Here is an 8,967-nt window from a genome sequence, read left to right as displayed (position 1 = left end):
TTTTCTTGTGGGCTTGGATTTTACGGCTTTCACTGTGCGCCCCCAAATGACATGTCTGCTTCATTCTTCGGGTCGGTGCGATCACGGGGATAACACATTTGTTTAGGTTTTATAATGTTTTCATACATTTACAAAAATTAAAACCTGCTGTACAAAAAAAAAATTCTTCATTTTGTCATCTTTTTGCGCTAATAACTTTTTCATACTTCAGTGTACGGAACTGTGGGTAGTGTCATTTTTCCAACTTTTGATGACATTTTCAATATTACAGTCTTCAGGACTTTACAGCCTTTTTGATCACTTTTTATTGAATTTCTTAGCAAAATGGCAAAAAATTGTCATTTTCAAATTTGGACTCTATTTTCCATTACGGGGTCAAATGCCAGGAATAACCGTCATTATATTTTGATAGATCTGACATTTTCGGACGCGGCGATACCTAATGTGTTTATCTGTACTGTTTATTTATATTAGCTCTAGGGAAAGGGGGTGATTTGAATTTTTATTTTATATTTTTAAAAATTTTAAGAACATTTTTTTTTACCATTTTTCAAATCCGTTAGGGTACTTTCATACTAAGTTGTCTGATTGATCCTACCATATACTGCCATACTATAGTATATGGTACAAATTAAAATAACCATAAACCCATTCTATTTTATATATTGTGACCCAAATATCTACCCTCCAATCCCCCACAATGTACAGTTGTGCTCAAAAGTTTACATACCCCTGCAGAATATTGGCTTTCTTGACCTTTTTATAAATGGAGAATATGAATGATAACGCAAAAACTTTTTTGCACTCGTGGTTAGTGTTTTTGGATGAAGCCATTTTTTTTGTCAAACTACTGTGTTTTCTCTAAATCATAATGACATTAAAGGGGTTGTCCACTTGAAGCACATTACAGCAAATAATTCATATTGTGTGTGTACTTTTTCCAATATTTTCTATATCAATTCGTCAGATCAGATATTTTCGAGATCTCTGCTTGCTGTCATGCGACAGGAAGTTTAATTCTTACAGTAGATAAACACTGGTCCGTGGTCATGTGATGTCACAGGTGTACAGCTCTTTAGCATCACACAGCTCTCGTTACACTGTGTTATAACGAGCCGTGCACCTGTGTGAGATCACCTGAACATGGACCAGTGTTTATCTACACAAAGTAAAAGATGAAGCCTCTTGTTGCATGACAGCAAGCAGAGATCTTGAAAATCATGTAGAATTGATACGGAAAGTATATGGGAAAATAGTATAACTTTTCACTACACAAACAAATTCAATTATTTGCTGGAATGTCTTTAAAGTGAACAACCCCTTTAAGGCTACCTCCAGCTGAACACTTAGATTCTGACATGAAAAACTGATTTAGCTAGTTTAGTTAGGTTTTTTTTTTTATTTGATTTTCTTCAGGGCGCTTTCACACTATGCGTTGCGTCGCGTTATTTGATGTGTTTTAGCCTTGATCACATGCTAAGGTTACATTGCGTTTGAGGCTAGCGCAGGGTTATGAACGGACACCTAGCGGTACATTTGACTGCGGCCTTTGCAGATGCAGTGGAAACGCAAGGTGACCTTAGCATGTGATCAAGGCTGAAGCCTTTGGAATGCGTCGCAACGCATCGTGTGAAAGCTCCCTCAGTCTGGCATCTGTTTTTCACAGATCATCTTAAAGGAAACCTACCACTATGGATCTACCTATTAAGGTAGATTCGGGGCGCGGTCATAACGCGACGCTAGCGCACAGGGGGTGGAGTTTGGGGCGATCGCATATGCGTTTCCAGAGAAACGCATGCAATCGGGTTATTAATCGCATGCGGCCCGAGCCCCGCCCACTGTGCGCTAACGTCGCGTTATGAACGCGACGATAGCGGAACGTGTGAACGCGCCCTCAGTGGTAGGTGCATCTAACGTATGTAAGGATAGCCCTTTTTAGGGCTAATCCTTCACTCCCCTCTATCTTTTCTAGTCTTTAATTAGGGTAATATGCAAATTTTCTAAAGAGGCTACTGGGGCATGGAGTAGCCTCTTTGATCCTCCTACCAGATAGCTTCAGCGCGCAGCTACAAGGAGTTGCGCACACTCGCCGCGAAGCTGTAGTTCTGCGATGTGCATTTTTCCCTAATTAAAGATTATTAAATATAGAGAGGAGTAAAGGATTAGCCCTAAAAGGGCTATCCTTACATACGTTAGATGCACCTACCACTGGATCTACCTTAATAGTTAGATCCATAGTGGTAGGTTTCCTTTAAACTATAGGCCAGTGATGGCAAACCTTTAAGAGACCGAGTGCCCAAACTTCAACAAAGACCCGCTTATTTATCGCAAAGTGCCAACACAGAAATGTAATTTGTGATTTATACTCCCTTCTCTGTCACAGTTTTCATTGACACCAGCACCCTGAGGACACCAATAAAGCAGAAAATAGTCCCAGGTAGAGCTGTCACTTTATAATAGCTCTGTGCACAGCAAGTCCTGGTCTGTCTGGGACTGCAGAAAGATACCTGTAGTTATCTCTGGTGATGGCCTGAGTGCCCACAGAAAGGGCTCAGAGTGCCACCTCTGGCACCAGTGCCATAGGTTAGCCATCACTGCTATAGGCTATGGGGGACACTTATCTTAAAGGAAACCTACCACTTGTAGTGGCAGGTTTCTGATGGAAATACAGAGCACCAGCTCAGGGTGAGCTGGTGCCGGAGCTTATTTTCGTTAGTGTTTTAAACCGCGGTATCGCGGTTTAAAACACTTTTTAAACTTTATAGCCGGCGCGCCGAGCGCGTGCCTGCCTGCGCCGGCTATAAAGTTTAAAAAGTGTTTTAAACCGCGATACCGCGGTTTAAAACACTAAAGAAAATAAGCTTCGGCACCAGCTCACCCTGAGCTGGTGCCCGGTATTTCCATCAGAAACCTGCCACTACAAGTGGTAGGTTTCCTTTAAAGGACAGATTTACTGGTTATAGACTGTGCCCAGTCTCGTGCCCGTTACCTCAGGGGGGTCCTGGGATCCTGAGAAAATAAGTTTATAAAAATATGTAATCAGCTAGAGGCCTACGTCACCTATCTGCAGCACTTGCGGGTGGCACTAGGGATGAATATAGAAAATGGGGGGGGGGGGTGCATTATTTATGGAGTAGGCCCGGAGCACCTCTGGCTGATTTACATATTTTTATAAATATATTTTCTCAGGATCACATAGCTTCTAAGGAAGATGTAAACAAGTGCCAGGACCCCACTAAGGTAAGGAGCATGACAAATCTGGTGGTAGATGTCCCTCTACCCCTTCCCTCACCATGACATACAGTTACGTCATGGTGATCTCCAGGGCTCAGTGATCACCTCAGGAACACAGCAGTATGTGAACATCGGGTTCCCGCATTAACATCCCAGATCGTGTCTACTGTATCACGATTCCAGCTGTTTAACCATGTAGACCGTCTATAGGGCATTACTGGGACTACCGGCACTCTCTGTGCAGGGCACGGAGGTGTCGATCGTTGCTTTGGCAGCCCCGAGGTCCGATGATATCACCAGCCTAATAAACTACTACCAGTATATTGCCAAACAGCGTAACACTTTGTAGTTTTTGTTTCTTCCATGGTCCAGTGTGATGGCATCCACCTGAAAATCCACTTTGAAGTGAGCTGTTGTATTTTAACACTGAAGTCAAAATGGGGAGCTGGATACCTCCTCCTCTGTGATTTATATCATGCACCACACTTCAGGAGATATGGTCAGTAGTCGCTGGATGCATGAATATCAATTACAGTAAAGACAGCTTTCTGAGGAAGAGAGAGCTTGACTTCAGTGTTAAAATCTCCGCCTCCTTGACTATACAAGCAGTTTACATCTCACTTCAAAGTTGCTTTTCTGGATGATGCCACCACACTGGGTCATGAAAGAAACCTGACCTGGAAGGTGTTCAGCTGCTTGGCAACATAATGGTAGTGGTTTATTAGGTCATTTTCTGCTGACAGGTTCCCTTTAAATGTCGGCAGCTACTTTATGGATGGCATTTAAGCAAGTTAAGCGGTTCGGGTCCGCTCTACACTACTTGGGTTGGAGGGACATGCAGGACTGGCGCTGGTTTAAGCTGAAATTCTCCCCCATTTGTCTGGTACCCTATGGATATGTTTTCCTGTTCTATACCCCTATTCCACGGCTTGAATCCCTAATCCACCTACAAATTGTATCCTGATTTTCAGCAGGGTGGCACTTTTTAGCTCTTTGTGGGCATCCAGGCATGTTGTGCCGGTTGCTCCTTTCATTTTCCCTAATGCTCAGTGCTATGGTAGGATGGCTGAGAGCGTGCTGCTGCATTGAGTTTGTTTTTTAATTTCTCTCTTTCTGTTAATTAGCTTGTAGGTTCCACAATACCCAGGGGTGTCTGCGGAGCACAGAGACCACTCTTTTGAATGCAGAATGAGTTTGCAGTGTACAAAGGGGCCTCAGGGGGCAAAAAAATTCAATTGAAATTGTAATACAAGCTCATGATCTGTGTCTCACTCAGCCTCCCAGAGAAACACCGCTGAGATGCCTCCAACGTCACGGCTGCAGGGGCTCCCACAAGTTAACCGTTACCTGCATGAACCTCTGTGGCTTATATGCTGTTCCTCATCAGCCCACTTCACATTTACTAAAGCATGGGCTACACAGTGTCAGGTGGATTACTACAATGGAGTCTTAAAAGGGTTGTCTGGGGTCAATAGCTTTTTATTATTAAAAGGTGATGTGAAAAAGACCCCTACATTTGTCCCTACCTCTGGCCAGTGCTCAGCAGTAACGTTGTATCAAAACCCACTAGTGTAACCGGGGCATAGGCAGTAGCTGGTGCATGTTGTCGATGTCACAACCACCATCAGCAGTTACGAGAGGTTCTGCACTGAACCGGAGGCAAGTATAAGGGTACATTCACACAAATGTAATGGGGACAGATATCCGGTCGCACCATTTGCAGCCAGATATCAGTCCCCATTGATGCCTCTGGCCACTGCGCGGTGAGCATACGTTGTCTCACAGCACCTTCTCCATGCACAGAGAAATATAGGACATGTCCTATATTTTGCTGTGTTACAGCATCGGCTCTGTGCTGCTCTTTGTAGAAGGTAATCAGTATTGCAGAATATTGCTTGTTAATGTCCTATGGTGGAAATAGTAAAAAAGTTAAAAAAAAAAGAATGTTTTTCAATAAAAAATAAAGTAAGAAATCAATAAAAAAGTCCATAAGCCCCATAACATCTAAGAGTCTCTACCCAAGGCTCCCTATACCTGCGACAATAGGTCTACAGGGAGGAGGGAAATACCTTTATGAACCTTGGGGAGGAAGTGGAAGACTGGCATGACCGGATGGGTCACATACAAGTATTCCTTCAGTTTGAGATCAAAGACACCCAAAGCCAAGCCTTCCAAAAGATGTTTCTCTACATATATTGTATCACCGCGTCCGTAACAACCCGTAGAATACAATTAAATAATTATTGAACCCGTACAATGAACGCAGTAAAAAAAAATGTTAAAAACCCGCCAAAAAAAAATTATGATTTTTACCTATTTAATCCTACAAAAAAATGCATATATACTCATATACACAAACACAACATACATACTCCAGAATGATACTGTTGCAAAGTACAACATGTCCCGCAAAAAACAACAACCAGCAACCAGCTCCATAGCCAAAAAGTAACAATGTTATGCCACTTGGAAGACAGCAATGCAAAAATGATAGATTTTTCCCCACATTCGGGTTTTATTTGGCAAATTTAGTAAAACATAAGAAAAAATATTTAAGTCTGGTATCCCCATAATCGTATCAACCCATAGAATAAAGATAACATGATTATTGGGCTATACGGTGAACACCAAAAAAAAAGAAGTAAAAAATCCAGTACAGAATTGATGCTTTTCTACTCCTGCCCTCAAAAGAAAGTTCATAAATTTTCAACCATAGGAGATACCAACCCCAAAATGGTAACACTGGAAAAAGCATGCAAAAAAAATGCCGTCACATGGCCCCAATAACGAGAAAATGTGAAAAAGTGAAAATGTTATAGCCTGCAAATGGGGCCAATGAAGAAACTAAATTCCTGGCAGCTGCAGGGTGCTCCTTCTCTTCTGTGCCTCGCTGTGTGCCCATAAAACAAGTAACAGCCACATGTGGGGGTCTCTGCACTTGGGAGAAATTGTAGAACAAATTGTATGGTGGGTTTTCTCTTTTTTTTTTTTGGAAATGTGTAAATTTTAGGGCTAAATGAAGGTATAACCGACAAAATTTGACCATTTTGATGTAATTACTATGAAGATCTCAAGGGGTTTAGAATCTTCCTAAAAGATGTTTCTGATAGTTTGAGGGGTGCAGATTTGAAAATGGGCTGATTATATAGGGTGGTTTTAATGCTAAATATTTAAAATTTCATTCAAAACCATAATTATCCCCAAAATAGTCAATTCTGAAAATCCGGAAAATCGATATTCTTTTTGTAAGCCGCACGACATCAAAATAAATTATCCAGACATTTCAAAAATGATGAAAATGTAAAGTAGACACATGGGAAATGTTATTCGGCAGCTTATTTAGGTGGTAAATCTATCTACCTGAAAGCGTGATGATTTCAAATTTCGAAAATGGCAAATTTTTTTAAAAATTCATTATTTTTTCTTTTTTTTAGCAGCCAAAATTTACCACTAAAATGAAGTACAACATGTGAGGAAAAAAACTCTCAGAATCGCTTTGATAAGTAACAGAGTTTAAAAGTTATAACCATATAAAGAGACGCAAGTCAGAATCCAAAAAATGGGGCTGAGCCTTAAGCTGTAAAATGGATGAGTCCTTAAGGGGTTAAAAGATGCAAGGTTAAAAAGATTGGGTCAGATAGAAGGGGTCATGTGACCTTTATCAGTCAGGTCAGTGTGATCCCTGTGTGTGGAGGGAGGGGACACTGAGCAGCTCCTGGAACACTGTGACTTAAAGTTTGAAAAGGTCATGAACTGGAACAGTTTAACATCACTGCAAACCCAGAGAGTCTACAGGACGAGACACTCCCTGTGATATACTCCTCAGGTAAGACACTTAAGACACTGGGGAACCACCACAGATGTCACCATAGGCAGGAGCTATGATATGGCCCACAGCTAGTCAGAGAAATGGGAAAGTTCATGACAAAATATTGCTGATCGTCAAGTACAGTATTACATAAACTGCCATTAGAGAGCATTGCCTCTATCCCTTCATTGTCCCTTTACATGCCTGTAAACTTAAGCAATGAGGTCCTAAATCTGTATGCAAATGACCTGTGAAATGTCCAATGAGTCATTAGCATATTCAAGCTTTCCAGCTTATTCATGAGTAGGAGGCACAGCCACACCTCCAGTGCTTAACTGACAGCCTGTATAATGGTGTGAGGCATAATGGTGTAATGGCTCCTCCATGTGCTTCCTGGTGCTGGCGCCCCCTGCAGCCTGTGTGTATGAGATCATCCTATACACATGACTGACAGCCTGTATAATGATGTGATACTCCTTGTGCTGGCTCCTCTCTATACTTCCTGGTGCTGGTGCCCCCTGCAGCCTGTGTGTATGAGATACTCCTATACACATGACTGACAGCCTGTATAATGGTGTGAGGTATAATGGTGTAATGGCTCCTCCATGTGCTTCCTGGTGCTGTCGCCCCCTGCAGCCTGTGTGTATATGAGATACTCCTATACACATAACTGACAGCCTGTATAATGGTGTGAGGTATAATGGTGTAATGGCTCCTCCATGTGCTTCCTGGTGCTGGCGGCCCCTGCAGCCTGTGTGTATGAGATCCTCCTATACACATGACTGACAGCCTGTATAATGGTGTGAGGTATAATGGTGTAATGGCTCCTCCATGTGCTTCCTGGTGCTGGCGCCCCCTGCAGCCTGTGTGTATGAGATACTCCTATACACATGACTGACAGCCTGTATAATGGTGTGAGGTATAATGGTGTAATGGCTCCTCCATGTGCTTCCTGGTGCTGGCGCCCCCTGCAGCCTGTGTGTGTATATATGAGATCCTCCTACACACATGACTGACAGCCTGTATAATGATGTGAGGTATAATGGTGTAATGGCTCCTCTATGTGCTTCCTGGTGCTGGCGCCCCTGCAGCCTGTGTGTATGAGATCCTCCTATACACATGACTGACAGCCTGTATAATGATGTGAGATATAATGGTGTAATGGCTCCTCTATGTGCTTCCTGGTGCTGGCGCCCCCTGCAGCCTGTGTGTGTATAGGAGAGATACAACAGCTCCAGGCAGCCATGTTGTAGCAGAACATGTCAGGTACTTGTGTAGCTGATGTCTGTGTCTCACACATGTGTATTGGAGAGAAAAAACATGACAGCAGATAAAGCACAGACACTTTATTATACGTACTATGCTTTACTATACATTACACACAGACATGAGCAGTGGGAGGAGAGGGGAGGGGTAGCAGGGGTGACATCTCTGCCTCTACCACGTGACCAGCCCCATTTACATAATAAAGAAAATATGATATTTATGATGATATATGATTTATAATGATTAATGTAGGAATTGACTAGATAAAGGCTGGGATGGAATCCTTATGAGCTGCGCCAACAGGTAGAGGTGACAGGACTAGTGACAGAGACCTGATGACAGGTGTCCTTTAACTATGCAATAATATAGATGTGCAAGACTTGCCATAATTTATTATTATTGATTGGTGTTTTATAACAAAACATTTTATCAAAGTTTTATGTGACAACTGTCATAGTGTTAAACATTGCTGCTGCAGAAGCCAAACAAGCAACATTTAATTGATTTTAAAAAGATTGCATCATTATATATACAGTGCCTACAAGTTGTATTCAACCCCCTGCAAATTTAACAAGTTTGATAAGAAGCAAATAAGTTAGAGCCTTCAAACTTCAAACAAGAGCAGGATTTATAAACAGATGCATAAATCTTACAAACCA

The sequence above is a fragment of the Engystomops pustulosus genome, chromosome 6 (genome assembly GCF_040894005.1).
Source record: "Engystomops pustulosus chromosome 6, aEngPut4.maternal, whole genome shotgun sequence".
In the NCBI taxonomy this organism is placed as follows: domain Eukaryota; kingdom Metazoa; phylum Chordata; class Amphibia; order Anura; family Leptodactylidae; genus Engystomops; species Engystomops pustulosus.
This window is presented reverse-complemented; position numbering follows the sequence as displayed.